The sequence below is a fragment of the Mustela nivalis genome (genome assembly GCF_964662115.1).
Source record: "Mustela nivalis genome assembly, chromosome: 7".
NCBI classification, from domain to species: domain Eukaryota; kingdom Metazoa; phylum Chordata; class Mammalia; order Carnivora; family Mustelidae; genus Mustela; species Mustela nivalis.
Genome location: NC_139026.1, coordinates 98,038,310 through 98,059,594, shown reverse-complemented (window position 1 = coordinate 98,059,594; position 21,285 = coordinate 98,038,310). Strand labels below are relative to the sequence as shown.

Sequence of the window (21,285 nt, the reverse complement as noted above, 5' to 3'; positions counted from 1 at the left end):
GCAGAATCCCTGCTGAGCAAAGAGCCCGATGCAGGGCTCGATCCCAGGACCCTGGGACCATGACCTGAGCGGAAGGCAGAGGCTTTAACCCACTGAGCCACCCAGGCGCCCTCAAACATACGTATTTTAAAAACAAATATTTTAATTCACTATATTAATAAAATCCAGGAAAAATCATAAAGTCATCAGAAAATCCTACAACCTAAAAATAGAAGAAAAAATCCTTAATCTCATGGATAAAGTCTATAAAAACAACAAAAAATGAAACAAAAATCTGTAACATATTTACTATTATCACTGTAAGAGATTAGGAACAAAAGAAGAATGCTTGCTTCTATCAGATCTACACAATGTTTTATTGAGTCATAGGCAAAATAGTAAGGCACAAGAAAAAGAAACTGCGTGTAAGGGGTCAGAAACAAAATTCTTTTTATACACAGATTACAGATATATCTACCTGCACAGGATGCAAAAACAACAAATAAAACACTAGATTTAATTAGATAGTTTGGTCACTTTGATAGGTAAAATATATAAGAATAAATTAAAGTTTTTTATATGCACAAAATATAAAACATGTGACTTTAAAAGACAGCATATATCTTCATTATGTAGTTCTTTAATAAAAATAAAACAAAATATGGCAAATTCTTTTCAGATAGTTTTTTAAAATGGAATACACGAAAGAAGATTTAAACAAAAAGAGAGAGATAAACCATACTCATGAACTGAAGGCCTCAATATCATAAAACTGCCAAATGGATGTACTGATTCAAACGCAATGAAAAAAGTCTTTTTTTTTTTATTTTTTAAAAAAAACTTGAAAACTGAGTCTAAAATGTATTGAAAGACCAAAGGGCAGGACTGGTAAAGTCAGTTCTAAACGAAAACAGATGGAGGGGGATGTGCTTTACTAAATCAAGGTTTATTTCACAGCTATGGGGACTAAGGTGTGCCAGTTCTAGGATACAGGAATTCACTAAGAAATAGAATAGAAAGCCAGGGAATAGATATACACTCACACTCACACCCATACACGCATGCAGAAGTTATTCTGTATTCCAAACCTGGCATTATCAATGAGTAGGGAAAAGCACTGCTCATCCATACAGGAAAATATGACATGAGATCTTCCCCCCACACCATGCAGTAAAATGAACAGTAAATGAATCACCATTTAAGATAAGACAGATCTGGGGCTGTGCTATCCAATCCAACAGCCATGTGACTCTATTTAAATTTAAACTCAAATTGCTTACAATGAAATTTAAGAATTTAGTTCCTCAGTTGCACTTTTCACATCTCAGGTGCTCAAAAGTGACATGTGGCTAGTGCCTAGCATACCGGACAGTGCCAGATATAAAATATTTCCATCAGTGTACTAAAGTCTACTGGACAGTGCTGAGAGACATTTAGGATAGTATCTTTATGACCTTGGAGTTGAAAAGATATATTAAGCAAGAAATTAGCAAATTAAACAAATAAAAAAAATGGAAATAACTGATAAATTCAGCTATTAAAATTCAAAATGTATCAAAAGACACTATACAAGAGATGAAAAAGAATGCCTGTGTCTGAAGGAAGGTATTTGTAATATGTATGTACAGAATACTCAGGATATATAAGAACCTATCTAAGCAATAAAAAGATAAATACAAGATAAATACAAAGATACAAGACTTGTTGAGTATTTTATGTGATGACATAAAATGATAATTACAGTCTGACTTATTTTATCAATATATGTGGACTAAATGCTTGACAGATTTTCATGTTTCATTTTAAATCAACATGAGTAAGGAGGGGAACAGCTACCTATTTTGTGGCCTGGAAGGAAGATTATACTGATTTAGACAGCAGCCCAGCAACATATAAGTAGGCTGATAATAATGTTTGAACGTGTAGTGAAGTAGATACTTCTAATGTTAGCTTATGCTTCATTAAAAGATAGTTTTCTAGCTCCCTTAACAATTTAACTTTACCTTATCTTGAGCACACAAAAGTACTTGGGAGGAATAAACCATATTTATACCACCTTCTCACGCTAGGTGTAAAATTTGGTGGTGACTGTGGCATTAATTTCATATTTACTTCAATCAGAAGAAACAGAGAACACAAAAATGTATGTGATTTGTGGGTGGAATGGAAGAAGTAAATTAAGTTATAAAAATATGAGGAAATACTGAAAGTATAAGCAAAGCAAATTTCCAATCCTGAAGTAATATGAATGAGTATTCAATGCACCACCCACTTCCTTACTATCCCTACCCCCACCAAACAAACAAACATGGAAAACATAAAAAACAAATTACAATTTCCTAGCTTCTATATGGAATTTTTTTCTATTTTAATAAAGTGAATTTTAAAAGTTGATGTTTACATACTTCAAAACCTGAAACAAAACTACACTCACACCACATAACCAAATGGCATAGTTTGCACTAAATCTTAGCTTTAACCAAATTCTAAGAGAAGCATTAGAGGACCTTGACCTTCTATTCTGGCAAACTATTAAAGAATGACAATATTAAACTACTTCAAAATAATTTAAACTATTAATTAGTATCATGAAGCACCAAACAGAATACATGGTAATTTGATGCTTCTCAAACAGGGTAGTGTGTGAGCCTATGATTCTACAAGTAGACTTTTTAATTTGCCAGAAAGAAATACATGGGAATACTTTGTGTGGATCCCAGGAAACTATGACATGATTTAACCATCAAGGTCTTTGTAATCTAAGAGCAAGAGGAAAACAATTAGTAGCTTGGCAATTCTGGTACAAGGTGAATAGTGTTAGTTGCAGAAAGAAAGGGATATTCAAGTCAGAGTGATCATTAGAGGACATAAGACCATCACTAGTGATAATCAGGAAGAGTCCATACCGTGAATCGGGATCCTGACTCAGTGGGTACATAGTGTATGATGGGTGATAGCCTGAAGGCTAGGCCAGCTAGAAGTTACCAAAAACATGATCCACTTTAGAGTAGCAGGACATTTTTCTCCTGGGGTGGGGTTCAAGGACTCCTCTCCCCATGGAAGGAGACTGTAACGAACAGGGTTGTGTCCCAGTTCTCACAGAGGACTGGGAAGCCAGAGAATTCTACAACCAATAATCGGTATGTGGAGACAGGCATAAAGTACCCCCAAGAGCAGAAGAAAATGAGGTTGGGGAAGTCAGGGTTGTGAATGCAAGCATGTAACTCACATTATTTAAAAAGAGAGAGAGAGAGATTATACTTGAGAAAACAATGGTCAACCACGGTACACCAACTCTTGAATCCGATTTGCTGTTGAGAAACATTGCTAAAAGCTAATTCCTCCAATTGTCAGTAATGGGGCACACTCACTTTCAGCTTAGCCTCACTATTACTACAATCCTAGGCAGAGGCTGTTTAATTATATGTTCTGCCTCTGTTCAGATTGGCCTGTCAAAGCAGATCATGTTTGAGCTGGCCTGTAAGTACAATCAGTGGGCCAACTTTGCATGGCTAAGGAAAGCAGACCAAAAAACCTTAAAATTCGGAGAGGGTGAATTTTTGTGCATAATTTTATATTTCCGATTAATAGTCCCATATGGTTCTCTTTTGAGGTGTATTCTTACTGTATGCTTGACTTCTCTTCCTCACAAATGCATGTCTCCTACTCCTTCTCTGCTACACAGACTCTTACTTCTTTTCTCTTACCAAATTCCTATGTTCTGTTCCTTTCAAAGAACACACTCAACTCTAATATCCTTTTATTGCAGAGGTATTAGTACAGACATCATTCTTTTTGCAAAACCAAGAACAGGAACTGATGACAAGGCCTTAGCATTGACTTTCCAAGCTAATGAAAATGCCGAGAAATATAACTTCTTGAGCACCACATGGCAAAAACTGCATTCTAAGCCCATAAGTAAAACCACTTGGTTGATGTCTGCCTCATTAATGTCAATTCTAATGCAGACCATACTGTAATATCTCCATATGCAATCTTTCATAAACATACTTGATTATAAATTCAATAACTTGGATGTTTTCAGAGGAAGAAGTTTTCACATGAAGCAGTAGGTATGTTCCAAGTTGGTATGTTTTGCTTTGCATCTAGAACTTCAACAATGAATCTATAACCCTCAGAGTAATTTATAGTCAAAACTGAGAAGAGCATGATTAATCAAACCTTTTTCAAAGGCAGGCATCCATGGCTGCAAGAAACCAGAACCCCACTCAGCACAGCTTAAGGAGAAAAGGAGAAAAAAAAAAAAAAAAACAGTATTGACATAGAACTCAACAGCAGAACTCGTGTGTTGGGTAGGTGTCTACCCTCTCTCTATTTCTAGGACCTGAACAGTCAGTTCAAATGTTAAAATTATGATCTCAGTATTAAAATGTGGAATCTGGAATGTCTATACCCAAATATTATCTCTATTATTTATTAACTTTGTGAACTTTGGTGAGTCACTTAATGACTCAGTACTTTTGTTCTTTCCTGGAAAAAAAAGTAATAATGGTTACCTCTCTTCTGTGTATGAACTAAAAACAATACCACACATGATGTATTTAAGATAGCGCCTGAGAGAGTAGGCACTAAGTGAATGTAAGGCATTGTGGTAACATTATTATAATTGCTTGTTTGGGGCATATTCTTCTCTCTGGCTGCCTTTCAGTTATGAATTTTGCCAATTCCTAGATTAGGGGAAATGTAAAGAACACAATTCATAGAACTTTTTCTCTTAGGCGAAACTTACTAACAAAGGAAGGTGGCTAAGAAACCTGCGGCCTCTTATAAGATGTTGAGTTCACTGTATGCCTGCAAGCCTTTTAAGTGAAGTTGGGTAATCACTTTTCGTGGATTCAGTAGATAATATTAATACACTGGGTGAAATATTGGGCTACACAACTTCTAAGTTTCTTTGAATGCATGGCTCAGTTTACACAGACATCATATAAAATTCATGATACTAAATTCAAAGAAAGTCTTCAATGCAAATCTAGAGCTTAAATTTTCCTTTGTCTGAATCCTATAAATCTGAAAAGGAAAAGGGTATATACTTTATAAGTCAGATTTGGTAAAGGCTAAATGTCCACTCAATAGAAAATATTTGGCAAAATCTTTATGTTAAAGCAAGAGCTCACCCCAAAAGTTTAAATGCTCACTTCAGATACATCCAACATATGGAATTTTTAGTGTGATTGAGAAATAAAATGGATCCATGGAAGTGCTCAGGTACTGTAGTTGAAAAGTGCAGGAATAGAAAAACAACAGAATTTTATCAGCATAAAATTCTACATAGAAAGTGTAGCCAGTTTCCAAGTAAAACAATTTCTACTATCAAAGATGCCATTTCTTGCACCAAAACTTCAGTATAGATAGGTGATTCCCACAAAATCAAGAAAAAAGTAAATTGTGGGAAGGAGGAAGGGGACGGTGGTACCAGTGATAAAAAGTAACAACCATTTCTCTTCAAATTTCTTGATGTTAACATCTTTGTGTATGTTATGACCAGAACCACTATTAAGAAGGGAAAATCAGGGGCACCTGGGTGGCTCAGTGGGTTGGAGCCTCTGCCTTCAGCTCAGGTCATGATCTCAGGGTCCTGGGATCGAGCCCTACATCGGGCTCTCTGCTCAGCGGGGAGCCTGCTTCCCTTCCTCTCTCTCTCTCTCTCTGCCTGCCTCTCTGCCTACTTGTGATCTCTGTCTGTCAGATAAATAAATAAAAATCTTTAAAAAAAAAAAAAAAAAAAGAAGGGAAAATCACACACCATAAGAATGTGTGTTGAACAATGGAGACTGCTAATTGTCATGCATTCGGACCTTGGAAGGGAGCATTCTACTTTAAAAACACTGGCTTTGCAAAATCTTAATTTTCATTACATTAAAGGGTGTAGGAAGTATAGAAGGAAAAGTCCAATGTGCTGTTTTAGTAGACTGGCAAACATTAGTCAAAAGTAGGAAATTGCTCTTATGCTTCTTGAATGCAGGTGACTTTTACTCATCTCTTAGCCCCATTATTTAGTACAACAATATTTTTAGGTTCATTGGTCTCAATCACATTAGAAAGAATGGAAAGATATTATATGCAAAGATAATTAGCAAAAAATACTAAGCATCCATATTTTAAAATCCATAACCATATACCAATTTATGTAAGTTAGGCATGTGGTTTAATAAATGTTCCAGTGTGAGGTATACAGAATAAAGCTTTAGAATGTAGTAAGAAGAGTAATTTAGGGATGCTGAGTTGTGTGTTTAAGGAAATCTATAAAGTCTATTCAGCAGATATGCATATAAATGGTATTGATAATTAACTAATTCAGTGATATGGCTACAAGCTTAATACTATACTACAGAAGAAAAGAAAATTTGGATTACAGAGGAATGGTTTCAACTTTTTTCTTAGTAATCCTGCAATACACACCAGATGTGTTTGCCTCCAATGAGGCAAAACAAAACAAAAACCTTCAGGACTACACAAAATTTGGACAGCCAACCCCCATAAAATAAATCTATATTTCAGTAACTAAAAGCTATAATCAGCAAAGGAGTTCAAATTTTTATAATGTCTCTACGTATGATGTGCTAATCCAGAGAAACAGGGAGAATGAGATGTCAGTAAAATAAATGCTTTTTCTAACAATTAAAAGCCCAAGATTTGGAAAGGCAGAGTGACTGGATGAATAATAAACAAGATAACCACATGGGAATTGCTCATTTAGTTCATGAGTTAGATTTAAATTATTTTGAGAGTATTAGGACAGATCCCAGGTCTCAAAAATTAATTCCCTACCTTAATAATTCTACTTACCACTTTGCTTTTTATTGTTGTTTATCATATCAATATTAAAATTGTAGTAACCCATATGACCTTGATGTTTGTCATTTTCTTATGAAAATAGAGACAGTGGCTACCTGATTTGCTAAGCTTTGCAAGACACCTAGGAATATGTCACATCTTTAAAACTGTGACAATGAAATCCAGAATTTACTCTTCAGGCACACGCAGGGCTTTATAAATAATTCTTTCAAAATTCTATTTTGTCTTAAACACAAAGGTCTTGCCTCAAGGTAATGTTTCCTAAATGGCATTCCATTAAATTACAATGCTATGAAATTCTGTTCAAAATGGCATCTGTAATCAAGTAAAGTTTGGAAAATTTTGAACTTAAGGCATTGCCTGAATAGAGTATAGATTAGAGGCTAGTGCCTGTCCAAAGCCAAGTAGAATTTTATGAGTATACTAATAATTATGGACAAGAAGGGTACATACATTTAATAAGAAACAATTTTGCCTTTATAAATTTTATGAAAGTGCACTAATTTAAGTAATACATTCACATGACTAAAGAATTGCAGAATAGAGCAACAATATGTGCAGATTAAATTTTTTGATTCCATACTTCATGGTGAAATGGGCCTTACAAAATAAGAGTGATTTTCTCCTCACACTACATATTGACACAAAATATTATGCGTTAGAAGAAAATCTCGATTAATTATTTGTAAAGTTAGACAGCCACCTCTCCAAAGAATGTATTAGTGCCAAACCAAATACCATATTAAACCCTATGAAATCTCACTCATGGTAAGTAAATTCTCAGGCAGAATATGACTTTTAACTGGGCAATGATGCTAGAAAATATATTTATTAAGGGCGCCTGGCTGGCTCAGTGGGTTAAAGCCACTGCCTTTGGCTCAGGTCATGATCCCAGAGTCCTGGGATCAAGCCCTCCATCAGGCTCTCTGCTCAGTGGGAGCCTGCTTCCTCCTCTCTCTCTCTCTGCCTGCCTCTCTGCCCACTTGTGATCTCTGTCTATCAAATAAATAAATAAAATCTTTAAAAAAAAAAAAGAAAAGAAAAGAAAAGATGCTATTAAGTGTAATAGTAGAGATGAGTTTTAGTTGCCTTTTAAATAATGAATGTCAGGGGAATGGTATAAATAAATAACATGCATCTAAGCTCTCCTCATATAGTGGCCTTATTCTGGAAATGTTGAAATTCCTCTATATCCATAGACGATACCTTCTTTCCAGAATAAAAGTGACTCAGTTCCCCTTGTTCATTCGACTGAATGTTCTTTATTTCTTTACCCTTACAAATAGTTGAGACAACTGAATTAAGAAATACAATCAAGGGGCACCTGGGTGGCTCAGTGGGTTAAAGCCTCTGCCTTCGGCTCAGGTCATAATCCCAGGGTCCTGGGATCGAGCCCCACATCTGGCTCTCTGCTCAGCAGGAAGCCTGCTTCTCCCTCTCTCTCTCTGCCTACCTCTCTGCCTACTTGTGATCTCTCTCTGTCAAATAAATAAATAAAATCTTTAAAAAAAAAAAAGAAAAACGAAATAAATACAATCAAGCAGAGTCTTAAGAAGACAATGGAGTTATTTTTACACAATAAAACCCTAATAAGGTAACGTAAAAATCAATTTAGAATGTTTCTTTTTTGTATTTGTGCAAAATAACTGACTCAGTATTTTTCTCATTAAAAATTAAAGCAGCCACAAAAATTTAAAATAAATTCAAGAAAAACTATGATCTTCCTTATACAGATTTTAAGCACAAATTTAGACGATTTTAGTGGTCCACCCAGAATATCTCAATTGCATGGCAAATGATTTTTGTTATTATCTAATTTTTTTAGTTTTGTTCACACTAAATGTTAAAATGCTTTGGTCAGAAGCAAAAGAGAGAATTCCTATAAAAATGATATTATTTAGGTATTATCAGGAAGCTTCCTACCTTCAGAGAAGACTTTAGGAAGCACCTCCAATTCTTCGGTTATAGGACGGGTGGAATACTACACAATAAAATCCCCACTCTTTGTACTTACACTTAAAGGTCACAAGCACAGGGCCGTCAAGAAAAAGCGAGTCTCCTTAGGCATCATGCTGCTGCTTGTCCATTAGGCTTTTCTTTCTCAGTCTGGCTTTTGGCAACCGTTAGGTTCCCATGACTATTATTTGTAGTTTCCCCTTCCAGTAAAACTGAAGGGCATTTCAGGGAACAGTCCCTAGGTTCTGGCCAAAGTTAATGCCAAGATCCAACAGAATCAAGCCATAGAGCAGAAGCAGGCCAGGGTCCAAGATGAGGCAACAAGCAAGCTCTAACAGGTTCATCTTTTTAGCTCTGGCACTTTAGGATTCACAGGATAAATCCACATCTTATAAGCAAGGTAAAAAACAGAAAATACAAGTGTGAGCTATATAAGTGTCTTTATGCTTATATATTTATGCTGTTACTTTCAACAACAGGCCAAAGGCAGATTTCTGGGGCAATGGCAACTATGACATTCCAGGAGCAGGAAGAGTCACCAAAGAGAAGAATGACTGGTAACTTTGCTGTATTATTACTGGAGCAATTGTGTGACTACACAGTGTGGTTGTTTCATAGAGACAGCAAACTCAGCATCTGAATGTTTACCAATCTTGGCACACACTCGTCTCTCCATACACCTGTTTTCAATCCTATCAGGAAATTCCTCATATAAAAATTACAAAGAGAAAAAAAGGTAAAAGTCATTGTCAGGCAAAGGACATTTTTATTAGTGATCACTGGCATATTTAAAACAGAAATTAAACTGAAAACTGAGAAAATATGTTCTCATGTATGTTTCTATTTTCAGATTTCTAGGAATTGGAGACTTCCCAAGAATGTAGGAAGGAGATGGCTGTACAGACAATGAATATCTACTTTTTAAAGCAAAGTTTGATTCTCTAATGAAATAAAGAATCAGAGCACTTTGATCATCATATACTATTCTAATACCTTTCGGTAACATGGAGAGTACATCAAAACCTCTTCTTTCGAAATCATTAATAATTTGGTTACAAAAGATGGTCCTTTTTAGAAGCCAAAACAGTCCATGCAGAAACTTTTCTTATCCCAACAGACTATATATTATTTATTTAATTCAGGATTAATAACCCTTTGTAGGTCAACTTGAATCCACTTTTGTGGAAGAAGCCCCTATGCATACAGAAATACCAGATTAACTTCTTTTTGTTTGAATTACTGTCTTTAAACTCTTGGTTTTGGTAAACTACATATAAATACTAGAGATCATCTAAAAATAGTCTCTGCTCTTAATCTAGCCATAAAAATGTTCAATTAACAATGGAACATTCCCTAGTTTACCCATCAACACTCTCCCATAAAAATACTATTCAGAAAGTATTAATAATCCATGATAATTTTCCCATACCTCCTTGATTGGATATCTTTTTGGAGTCAGGGAGGGATATTATAATTCAATGCACAAATTATAGTCTCTTGTCATCTCTAAAGAAGAGACCCACATTAAACAAGCATTAGACACAATAAAACTCTGATAAAAAAGACAGTGTTCAACTCAACTGCCTCACATTTTGAAACATGTAGGATCTCAATCACGTATTTTGAAATTGTTTTACTACGAAAGAAACACATTTTTAATCATTTACACTGGAATTCCTTATAGCACCATCTTCTAGGTACTACAGCTGAATGTACTTGGCATTTGATGCTATGGCTAAGAGTTAAATTGCATATAGTGAAAGTCTTCCTAAATAAATCCCTTTGAAACAGGTTTCAGATGGACTCTTATATGCTGAATTCAAATCATGATGAAGTTCCAGGACTTACATGGAAAATACATACAATTATTAAGACTTTGGTTTTTTAGTATATGTGCTGCGAAGCGAGCACATCAATGTACCTATTTAATAAAACACAATCAAATACTCAGAAAAAAAAGTAAAACAATATTCAAATCCCAGTTATGTAGACATAGTCCTAATTTCATAGTGTTATCCATGTCTACCTCAATTCTTGGTGCTAACCTCAGTCACAACACACACAGTTCACAGACTTGACATTTTTTTGGAGGAAGGGTGTGTACTGTGGTCTAAATGTTTGTGGCCCCTCAGATTCTGATGTTGACATCATACTGTCCGGTGTGATGATATTAGCAGATGGGGCCTGTGCAGAGGGCTTAGGTCATGAGGGTGGAGCCCTCATGAATGGAATTTGCGCTCTTGTAAAGGAGACCCCAAAGAGCTCCTGCATCCCTCCCACCATGTGAGGATACAACTAGACTTCTGCAACCTGGAGGAAGAAGGCCACACTGGCACCCTGATCTCAGACTTGCAGTCTCCAGAACTGTGAGAAATAAATTTCTGTTGTTTATAAGCTACCCAGTCTGTGGTATTTGTTATAGCAGCCCGAACATACTAAGAAAATGTGGAAAAGAGGCAAAATAAACTTTTGTCAACATTGTACTTGTCCTTTTAATCCACCTTTCGTTTTTTTGAGGAAGACTTCCAGGTGTGATTTTGATATTTAAAAAAAACTTTTTAATTAGCACAACCCAAAAGGATAGAATCCTAAATATTTCTCTTTTATCTTCCCTATATTTTCCTTTTCTAGAAAATGTGTGTTCAGGGAGAGAAGATTCTACTCTACCTGGGAAGACTACATCGACTAGGACAAACGTGGATTTTGAAAACAGAGCTTTGTTACCTAACCCACCTGCTTCATTTCCATCCTAAATTAGTGAGAATGATGTCCACATTGCAGGGCTATTGAGGCTGTCAGATGATGACTTCCAGGATTATGTGAGTTAATGCATATAAAGCCCCACGCCTTCTCTCTGGCACACAACCAGCACCAAGTATGCTATTTGCCTTCTCCGTCTTCTTTTCTAATTCCGAAATCTGAGTGAGTAAATCTTTTTGAAAATCCTTAGAGAATAACTTAAAGATTACACTTCTAAATTTAGATTTTAAAACATTTTTTTTTAATTTTTTAAATTTTATTTATTTGTCAGAGAGAGAGTGAGTGAGAGCGAGCACAGGCAGACAGAGTGGAAGGAAGAGTCAGAGGGAGAAGCAGGCTCCCTGCGGAGCAAGGAGCCCGATGTGGGACTCGATCCCAGGACGCTGGGATCATGACCTGAGCCGAAGGCAGCTGCTTAACCAACTGAGCCACCCAGGCGTCCCCTAAATTTAGATTTTATAGACCCCAACTCAATATCTGAAAAGCTAGTGAAATATGAGGCCTGATCAAATGTGAAATGATTTAAACAGCTTATAGACTAAAAAAGTTGGATGGAACATTCACTCATATGAAAGTTATAGACCAAATTGTACATAATAATTTTTATCATAAACAGTGACATATCCCAATGAACAATAATTAAGTTTCTAAATAAATAAATTTTATTTTTGAGGCACCTGGGTGGTTCAGTCAGTTAAGCATCTACCTTTGGAACAGGTCATCATCCCAAGGTTCTAAGATCTAGCCCCACATTGGGCACCAGGCTCCCTACTCAGTGGGAAGTCTGTTTCTCCCTTTCCCTCTGCCACTGCCGTCTACATCCCCAGCTTGTTCTCTCTCTTTCTCTCTCTCTCTCTCATTCACTTTCAAATAAATAAATAAAAATCTCTTAATAAAGGGGCGCCTGGTGGCTCAGATGATTAAGCATCTGCCTTGGACTCTCAGGTCATGACCACAGGGTTATGGGATCCAGCCCCACATTGGGCTCCCTGCTCATCGGGGAGCCTGCTTCTTCCTCTCCTGTTCCCCCTCTTGTGCTCCTGGTCTCTTTCTCTGTCAAATAAATAAATAAAATCATTTTTAAAATCTTAAAAAACCATTTAAAAAATTAATTTAAAAAGTACTTTATTTTTAATTGGTGATATGTCTACAGAAGTGCCTCTTCCCCTTTTTATTGAACATTTGAAAACAAATTTTATTGAGATAAGAATAACAAGGCTATGTTATTGATAAAAATAAAATAAAGTAACAATAAAAATTCGCATGTCTCCTCCATGAAGCAGCTTTTTTCTTAAATCCACAGCATTTATTACTTAGAAAATTAATGATAAAAAAGGAAACAATTTTTAGTGAACTTCACAACTGGTATCTGTGAATCCTGTAGCAGGCCATTACTGTGTGTAATTAATGTTCTTTCCAAGGCACAAGTGGCCAGATTACTCTCCACAGAGATGTTAATGTGGCTCGTGAGGGATGGATTTACATTTTCATATACTCCCAGCAGCTTCTTCTGATCACTCACCTTTTCCTATCTATTTATTATTTTGTCATATCCATTAGTGATATGCAAATATTTCTGCAGTATCTGCTGTTTTCTAAGTTCTAAGTTCTAAGTTTCTAAGGAGGGGGAAAAAAAAAAAGACACCTGGTATTAAGTTGCACTAATTCTTTGTTTTCCCTTTCAAAGAGGCCATTGCTTTAGGAAAATGCACTGAAGCACTTTATTGCTACACTAAAGACACTGTAGAATAAGCAAGTGGGGCCTAGATGAATATTAGGAAGGAATACTACAGAAAAAGGAAGGAAAAAAAGAAGACATTATCATGAACCAAACATTAAGAAGGAAAAGAGAGAAAGAAACAAAAGAAACAGAGAGGATAAAGAAAGTTCTGGGTCAATAAAACAGTATTTTCAATAAAAACTTGCGAATGCATTTGTAGTGAAAGCAGACTCAATTATAACCCAAGGCTTTTAACAGAATTCAGTCACAGCATAGAACAAAGTGGCTAATTCACTTTTTTTTAATTTATTGAAGTCCATTCTTCAATCTATGTCCCAGCTCCAAAAGTTTCCTTTTAAAAAAGTCAATTTCTTGATGATAATGAATAATGGTGATCTATTTACTAGTATCACAGTTTTAAGCCAAGTATCTGTTCTATCTGATCCTCAGTATTCTCTTTTGCAGAATGGGAACAACATAATCTACCTCACGGGGCTACTGTAACTTTTTAATGAGATAAGTACGAAATGCTCTTGACACAGTGCTGGCGCTTAGTTGTGTTCTCAATATCTAGTATTTTTTTTTAACTATAACTAGTGACTAGTAAAAATAATTGACACATGTCTAGCATGCATGTGCTTTTTGAAGATTAAGTTTTGAGAAAAAATTTCTCTGTCTTCTACAGGAAATAATCAATTTTATCAGGTGAGTAATACTCTGGATCAGGGATTTTCCACATAGACTTTGCTTTAGTATCACAAACTACTGAGTAAAACAAAATCTTATCTTTAAATAATTCACCAGTTGGGGGTACTTCGGTGACTCAGTCAGTTAAGTACCTGACTCCTGGTTTCACATCAGGTCATGATCTAGGAGTCCTAGGACAGAGCCTTGCCTTGGGCTCCCTGCTCAGGAGGAGTCTGCTTGTCCCCTCTCTCTCGTCCTCTGTTCCTTCCTCTCAACTCCTTTCCCTCTGCTCCTCCCCTACTCTGCCTCTGTTTCTCAAATAAATGGATAATCTAAATAAAAAAATAAATATCCACTGATTGGTTCAAATGTCTCATCAAGTTTAAAAATCATTGTTCTAGGGGCACCTGGGTGGCTGAGTGGGTTAAGCCTCTGCCTTGGGCTCAGGTCATGATCTCAGGGTCCTGGGATCAAGCTCTCTACTTAGCAGGGAGCCTGCTTCCCCCAATCTCTCTCTGCCTGCCTCTGCCTACTTGTGATCTCTCGTCAAATAAATAAATAAAATTTTTTTAAAAAGAATCATTGTTCTAGATGAATACTTAAAAAATGTATGCTCACAGACAAATGATTGTATTATATGAATTATATACATTTTTAAAAATGTTTTATTTATCCATGTGTTTGCTTTTGCTTTTGAGTTTTGTGGTTAAACTGACAATCTCCTCACTTCACTTAACAACTATCTCCTCGGGGCGCCTGAGTGGCTCAGTAAGTTAAAGCTTCTGCCTTTGGTTCAGATCATGATCTCAGGGTCCTGGGATCGAGACCCACATGAGGCTCCCTGCTCGGCTGGGAGCCTGCTTCCCCCCCCCCGACCCCCGACTGCCTCTCTGTCTACTTGTGATCTTTGTCAAAGAAATAAATAAAATCTTTAAAAAAGACTATCTTCTCAGCTCTAAAACATTTCCGCTTCTTTCATTAAAGTCTTTTTTGATTCTTTCATCACATAGTGAAGTCTCCCACTTCTAAAATCCTAGAGCAGGGATCAACAAATATATTTTCCTTAAAGTGCTAAATATTAAATATTTTAGGTTTGATAGGCAAAGTTACAACGACTCAACTCTATCCAGCAGCAGGAAATTTATTGGCCACCGAGAATATAAAAACAAATAGGTGTAGCTGTATTCCAGGAAAACTTCATTTACAAAAACAGGCAGCAGGCTAGATCCAACCCAAGAGCTACAGTTTGTCAACCTCTGTTGCAGACTATCACTGCTCTCTTCCATTTATTTTGACAATTCTACTCTGGATTGTACCCATAACTGGTACACACATTGAGAATGTCTCTGAAATTACAGTCTCCTCAGGGTGTCAGGAAGGATATCTTACACATATTTTCAGCTCTCTATGTAGAGTACTTCATATAGCAATGCTAATTATTTACTGATTTGAAATGATTTAAGATACAGAAGCAAGATTTAGTTGCCATTAACATCTTACCTGCATTCAAACATCTACTGAGACAGGGACTCTTGGGGTTCCCTAATGGGCACTCTTATCTTGCTGAGTCCTTAGTTTATCGATAAATAAATACAACCTATCTCACATTGGTAATAATGAGAATTAGAAATACTATATATAAAGAATCAGACACATAGTTTAATTGTATTATTAAACAAAAAAACAAACAGAGAAATGAAACAAGATGGGATCCAGAGGGAGACAAAGCATAAGAGACTCTTAATGTCACAAAACAAACTGAGGGGGGGGGGGGGGGTCAGGGGGTGGAGATTATGGACATTGCGGAGGGTATGTGCTATGGTGAGTGCTGTTAAGTGTGTAAACCTGGTGATTCACAGACCTGTACCCCTGGAGCTAATGATACATTATATGTTTTTAAAAAATAAAAAGTTTTATTTAAAAAACAAACAAACAGAGGACAGCTCTGAAAATTACTGAGTGGACAAAACCAGTTTAGTCACACAAACAAAGCTTAATTTAACTTATTTAGCAAGACTAAATAAGTTCTTGCTTATGCCTCTGAAAATCATAAGCACGATTTAAGCTGGTTTTTAAGGTTGATTTGAGGTAACCACTCACCAATTTCTTACCTAGACTTTTCTAAACCTGAATGCCTCCAAAAACACAGTGGCCCTAACCAGGTTACAAAAACAACAGGTAAAAAGGTTGAATATGCTAAGTTGATAGAAAAAATATGATACATGTAAACTGTCACCAAATATGTACAGGCTATCAATAAAAATGAGAAGGGATTTATTTTGTGTGCCCTCTGAAAGCTGAGTAAGGACTCTAGGTAGAAGCAAGAACTTTGTCACAATTGGAAATGCCTTAAAAAGAACAGATTGCCTCAGTGTATATACTTAATAAATGGTGGTTTATTAAAGATGCTAAAAAAACAGTACATAAGAATGGAAAGAAAGAGGAAGAAACAGATTTCCTCTAAATTCTTTACAATCCTGTAATTCACCAAAGTGTTAAAACATATGTTAATACAGATAATTATACCTGGCCTCCAGAAATTTGTATTACAAAGAGAAACTAAATACTTATACAAATGCAACTATAATAAAATGTTTAAAACAAATAAGACTGATTACAAATGCAACATTACTAAAATTTTTAAAAAGTTTCTTCTACTTATCTAGAGCCTTCAAAGGAAATTTGAACATAGTATTTAAGCTCAGTTATGAAGGTGAGGTTAAAGCTAGAAATGGGAAAGCGGGAAAGTCAGAGCATTTTAAGATGAAAGCACAACATAGCCAAAGGTATGGTGGCAGGAAATAGAAAGCAGATGAATGAGACAGAGGGGCTAGTTCAGCTGGACTCAAGTATGATGATGGTGGGAGATGAGCCTGGAAAATTTTTGGGAATTACAGGGACTGAAATGCCAGCCCTTAGACCCAGGAATAGGAATCACCAAAGTGGCAGGAACATATCAGAGATGGAGGTGTACTTCAATAAGACTATCTGGTGGCAAATACAGAATTAAGTCGTAGAGTGAGGGGCTAGAGGTGAGAAAAGCCGATAAGAGACTGACATGATTCTAGGCAGTACGTCAGAAGTGCCCAAACTCTGTGTCAGGCAACATCAGAAAAGAACAAAGTACAAAAGAAGTATTTTGGTTGTACAATAGTCAGATCTCAGCAACTGAGCTGGATATGCAAGACCGGGAGGAGGGAGGTCTCAAATCTTCTAGACTAGAATGCTAATACCAATAACAGCAATAAGAGCAAAGCAAAGTAGGAAGACGGAGAGTACAGAGGATACTGTTCAAGGTGTCAGCAGCCCAGGGAAGAGGAGCTGTCCAGCAGGCACTTGGAAAGGTCCGTGTGAAGCTTTCGTGAATGCCAGGGCTGAAGATAATGACGTGGAAGTTATTCCTACAGAGGAGAAAGCAGAGGTCACAAGAGGATGAGCTCCGTCAATCAACAGAATATACACAAAAGAAAAACTGAGCAGGAGTTGAAAGAAGGAAAGAAGGAGCTGCAAATAAGTAGTCAGAGAAGTAAGAGGAAAAGGAGTAGCTGGAAGCCAAACGCTTAGGAAGAAACAGGTGCCAATATTGCCAAAGGCTGATGACAGGTTAAAACAAATGCAAGTTTGGAACTTAGGATAACATGATTATTACATGATTATACTTAATACATCTTACAAGAAAGAACTTATTCCCTCAAATCAAGGTATTTTCACAGGAGATTATCTTTTGAAGAAAAAACAGAAGACACCTGGAGCTACTCTGATCTCAAGGATAATTTCCTTCAACATTCTCAATTTGATCCTATTGGCTAATAATTTTCAACCACATCTAGTACCATTCTTCCAGGAGGTATATTTAAACATCAGGGGAATTTTTGGTAGTTACTATGACGGAGGGGAAGCTATCAGCATATGAAGGACAGGGGTCAAAGCTACTTAATGTCCTGCAATGAAAGAGGCATTCCCACATCAAGAAGAGGTGTCCTGCCAAAATGCCAACAGTAGCAGCTGTTAGGAAACACTGTCACGTGATGCTGTTTATCCCTGAACACACCTTTGGCATACTTGAGAAGAACTGATAGAACTTTGGATTCTTACATTTCAGAGAATCAGATTTAAAATAAGGCAAATATCATTAATGCAGTTCACCCCTTAGAAACTGTTCAAGTAAATCGATGCCTTTTACTTTTGCTGTGTATTCATATCTAATCTAATTCCAAAAGCAGTTGTCTTCAAGTAAATAACTTAGCAGGGCACCTTCTTCTTACAAATTATAATTCATCTGTGTATTAACTCTAATCAGAATCTGTTTAGAGGTATAGACTTCTAATAAGAACACATTTATTGTGTTATTAGGTGAGGAAACAGCCAAAGTTTGACATAAAAAACTTTCTAAATTTACCAATATTTTATGCAGATCTTTATTTTTCTAAACAAATATTTTTCTTGTGTTCACCACATGTACTAAATATTTTTAATTGAAAAAATGCTGCTTTAATGCCAAATACTACCAAAAATTAATTACCAGTTTAGATAATTGAACCACATGTGTCAATTTTTGCAGGGCTATCTAATTGCATAAAACCTTGAACAAAAGTATCTTTATACCAGCATTGCATAGCTGTCACTCAAATTCCCTGTAAGATTTTCATGAACTCATTTGGGATTTAAATGAATATTAATGAAAACATTCATAAGAGGTTTTTGTAGCAGGACAGAAAAGTGTTTTCAAAAATATTGGCATTACTTGTTAACACTGATATTTATGAATATGTTGAAAACGTCTCTGGTGTACCCAAGCACCAATTAGTCCAGTGCTAACTGGACTAGTTTTACTACAGTCAAGTTCTGTTTGTTTAACTTATGGTTAATTTTTTCCCAGTGCTCGATTATTACTGTTTATACATAAATGCATATACCCCCTTCTTGTTTACTAATGACCATGTATATGGGATAAAAGTGGCTTTTTTTCCCCCTGTAGGCAATGGTCCATATTAGGCTATTCTCTCACATTATGATTGTAAACTACTGGATCTCCCAGGTAGGCAGACTAGGCACCTCAGTTCACCATTTGAGGGGCCAACTAAGAAAACGATGTTTTCTCTTTAAAAAAATCTTTTAAGCTGTGTTTCTCGCTAAGCCTTAGTGTACAGCTGTTTCTCAATACATTTCCTAATCACTTTGATCCAGTTTTGAGAAAGGCTATGACACACCAAAAATGACCTCTTAGACAATGAGAGTCCATGTAACGGTTCATGAGGCAATCCAACACCGTTAGGCCATCTAATGGGAAACATGGCATTTAGAAGAGTTCCTAAATATCTGTCAAGAATAAGGCAGTCAACAACCTAACAGTCTCAACGCCACATAATTAATATGTACACTAGCTGCCATTATACATGTGCTTGGCACAGTGCTAAGAATTTCACAGGTATTATCTCATTTGACCTTTGCTCCCATTATATGAAATTGAATATTATCCTCTTTTTGTACATGAAGAAATGAAGAAACCGTTTTTGAGAAGTTTTCGCACATGAAGAAACCAAGATTTCGAGAGGTTTGGCAATCTGTCCTAGCTGGTAAACGGCAGAGCCAGGATCAAAACCCAGACAGACCAGACTACAGAGGCCCTGCTTTTACCCTCTTCCCTCCTGTGCCCGAGACCCAGGCCTCTAGCTGTGGAATCTGAGCAAGTTAACTCATGGTGCCTAAAATCCTTTTCTACAAATGTAGATATTGATAGACTCACAGAGAGTAGTACCACAGTGCCTAGAACTTGGTAAACATTACAGAGATGTTGCTACAGTCCCATACTCTTGGGCTTCTCAAAGTAGGTGGATTGTAGTCTGCCCCAAGTGTAGAATAAATTGCAGCTCAGTCTCTTCTTCCAAAAAAAATGGAACTGGATCATGGGCAGAGATAATTTCCAGGGAAAGAGTGTCCTTCCCTCATAGCAAGAAGAAAAGCCTCCATTTCCTGCCTATATACGGTCACTCAATAGGCAAAAGAATGGGGCTGGATACACCAGTTTCTGAGGTGAGGTGCCTTTCTCAAACTGCCTTTTATCAGTTCTTAAAAACATTTCTTACAACTGCTAAATCCCTTACAAGTTATTTAGGATATATGTCTCTTACACTGAGGAGGAAATTGATTGAAAACTAACGGGATATTGTGATAAGCACCTGGTGTCAGAAGTGTGAAATCACTATGTTGTACACCTGAAACTAATATTATTACATTGTATGTTAAATAACTGGAACGTAAATGAAAACTTAAAAAATTAAAAAAAATAAAAAACACTTATATCTAACAACATCAACAAAGCACTAATAGTATAGGAGGAAGACTAACCTGGATAACCAGATGTGAATTTTTTTGAGAACAGAATTCCACCCTCCTCCATCTTGGTAACCAGAGTGTAGTGTCTGGAATGATTCCGGAGGTTCAAAAACAGCTAGTCTATGTTTTAGGTGTTTTTCACAAATGTTATTCCTCATGATAGCACTTCAGGGTAGATACTACCAACCACATTTTAGAGATAAGAAAAACTGAGGAAATTGTTAAATAATTGGTCAACCTTACAGAAGTACAAAACTGACCTTGAAGTCTAACTCTGAAGTTAATTACCTTTTTCCATGTGAATATCTTTTAAAAAAAAAAAAAAGTTTACTGAATATAAATATAGAAATAGAAGTAAATGCAGGAGACCTCCTTTTATTTCAGATTCATGATCCAAGAATATGACTCTGGATGGGGTATATTTCTATAGGTCACTCTGCCCTTCTTCCCTTCAGGAGAGCTCAAGGCTGAAAATATAAGCTATGTATTATAAAAGAGTAAATGCATACCCAGAAATAAACTGAACATTTATAGAAGGATTCAAGAACTTGGACATTGAGAAATGGTGTTAAAATTTCACATCACTTACCATTATTAAAACACTCCCTGGGGGGAAAAGGCAGTATGTAATTGCAAACTGCTGATGTGAGTTTTGAGAAAAAAAAAAAAGAAAAAAAGAAAAAAACAGTTTCTGACTTCATGAGTTGTTACACAACACACTGAGTTGCTTAAGGTAATAATCTTTCCCTTTCACTGAATCATTCAGTTGCCCGTTCACTTAGATTGCTTTAAATGTAATGTGTTCAGAAGCAGAAAGTGGAGTTAAGATTGCTTCACCAGGGCTAAATAAGGGTCACCTTGTTCAACCCTCATCTACTCTCTGCAGCCACCACCCAGCTTTGACACTCAGCCACACTTCCCTGAAATGCACACTTAGTACTTGTGGTTCCAAGGACGACAGCACATTCAAGTCAATGCGTCTTTTGAAAGTTTGCAGCCCTCCTGAGCTCTCTACTTGTGCTCAGCCA

General features: G+C 36.4%; 1 protein-coding gene and 1 long non-coding RNA gene across 4 annotated transcripts in view; one reads left to right on the top strand and one right to left on the bottom strand.

Annotated features, from left to right (window-relative positions):
- The window catches only part of LOC309870024, a 30,700-nt gene extending 18,963 nt beyond the window's left edge, over positions 1–11,737 (top strand). For both annotated transcript variants that reach the window (XR_014314429.1, XR_014314430.1), the window contains exons 2-3: positions 9,234–9,311; positions 11,386–11,737. This is a non-coding gene — a long non-coding RNA (uncharacterized lncRNA). The remainder of the gene's footprint in view (positions 1–9,233; positions 9,312–11,385) is intronic.
- Positions 1–21,285, bottom strand: part of SLC16A7 (solute carrier family 16 member 7) — a 173,540-nt gene that overhangs the window by 150,605 nt on the left and 1,650 nt on the right. Inside the window, exon 1 of one of the 2 annotated variants that reach the window (XM_082742009.1) lies at positions 8,813–9,137. The exons of the other annotated variant lie outside the window; for it this stretch is intronic. The gene's annotated coding sequence lies outside the window, so the exon portion shown is untranslated. Of the gene's footprint in view, positions 1–8,812; positions 9,138–21,285 lie in introns of those variants that run through there. 2 annotated transcript variants of the gene reach the window in all.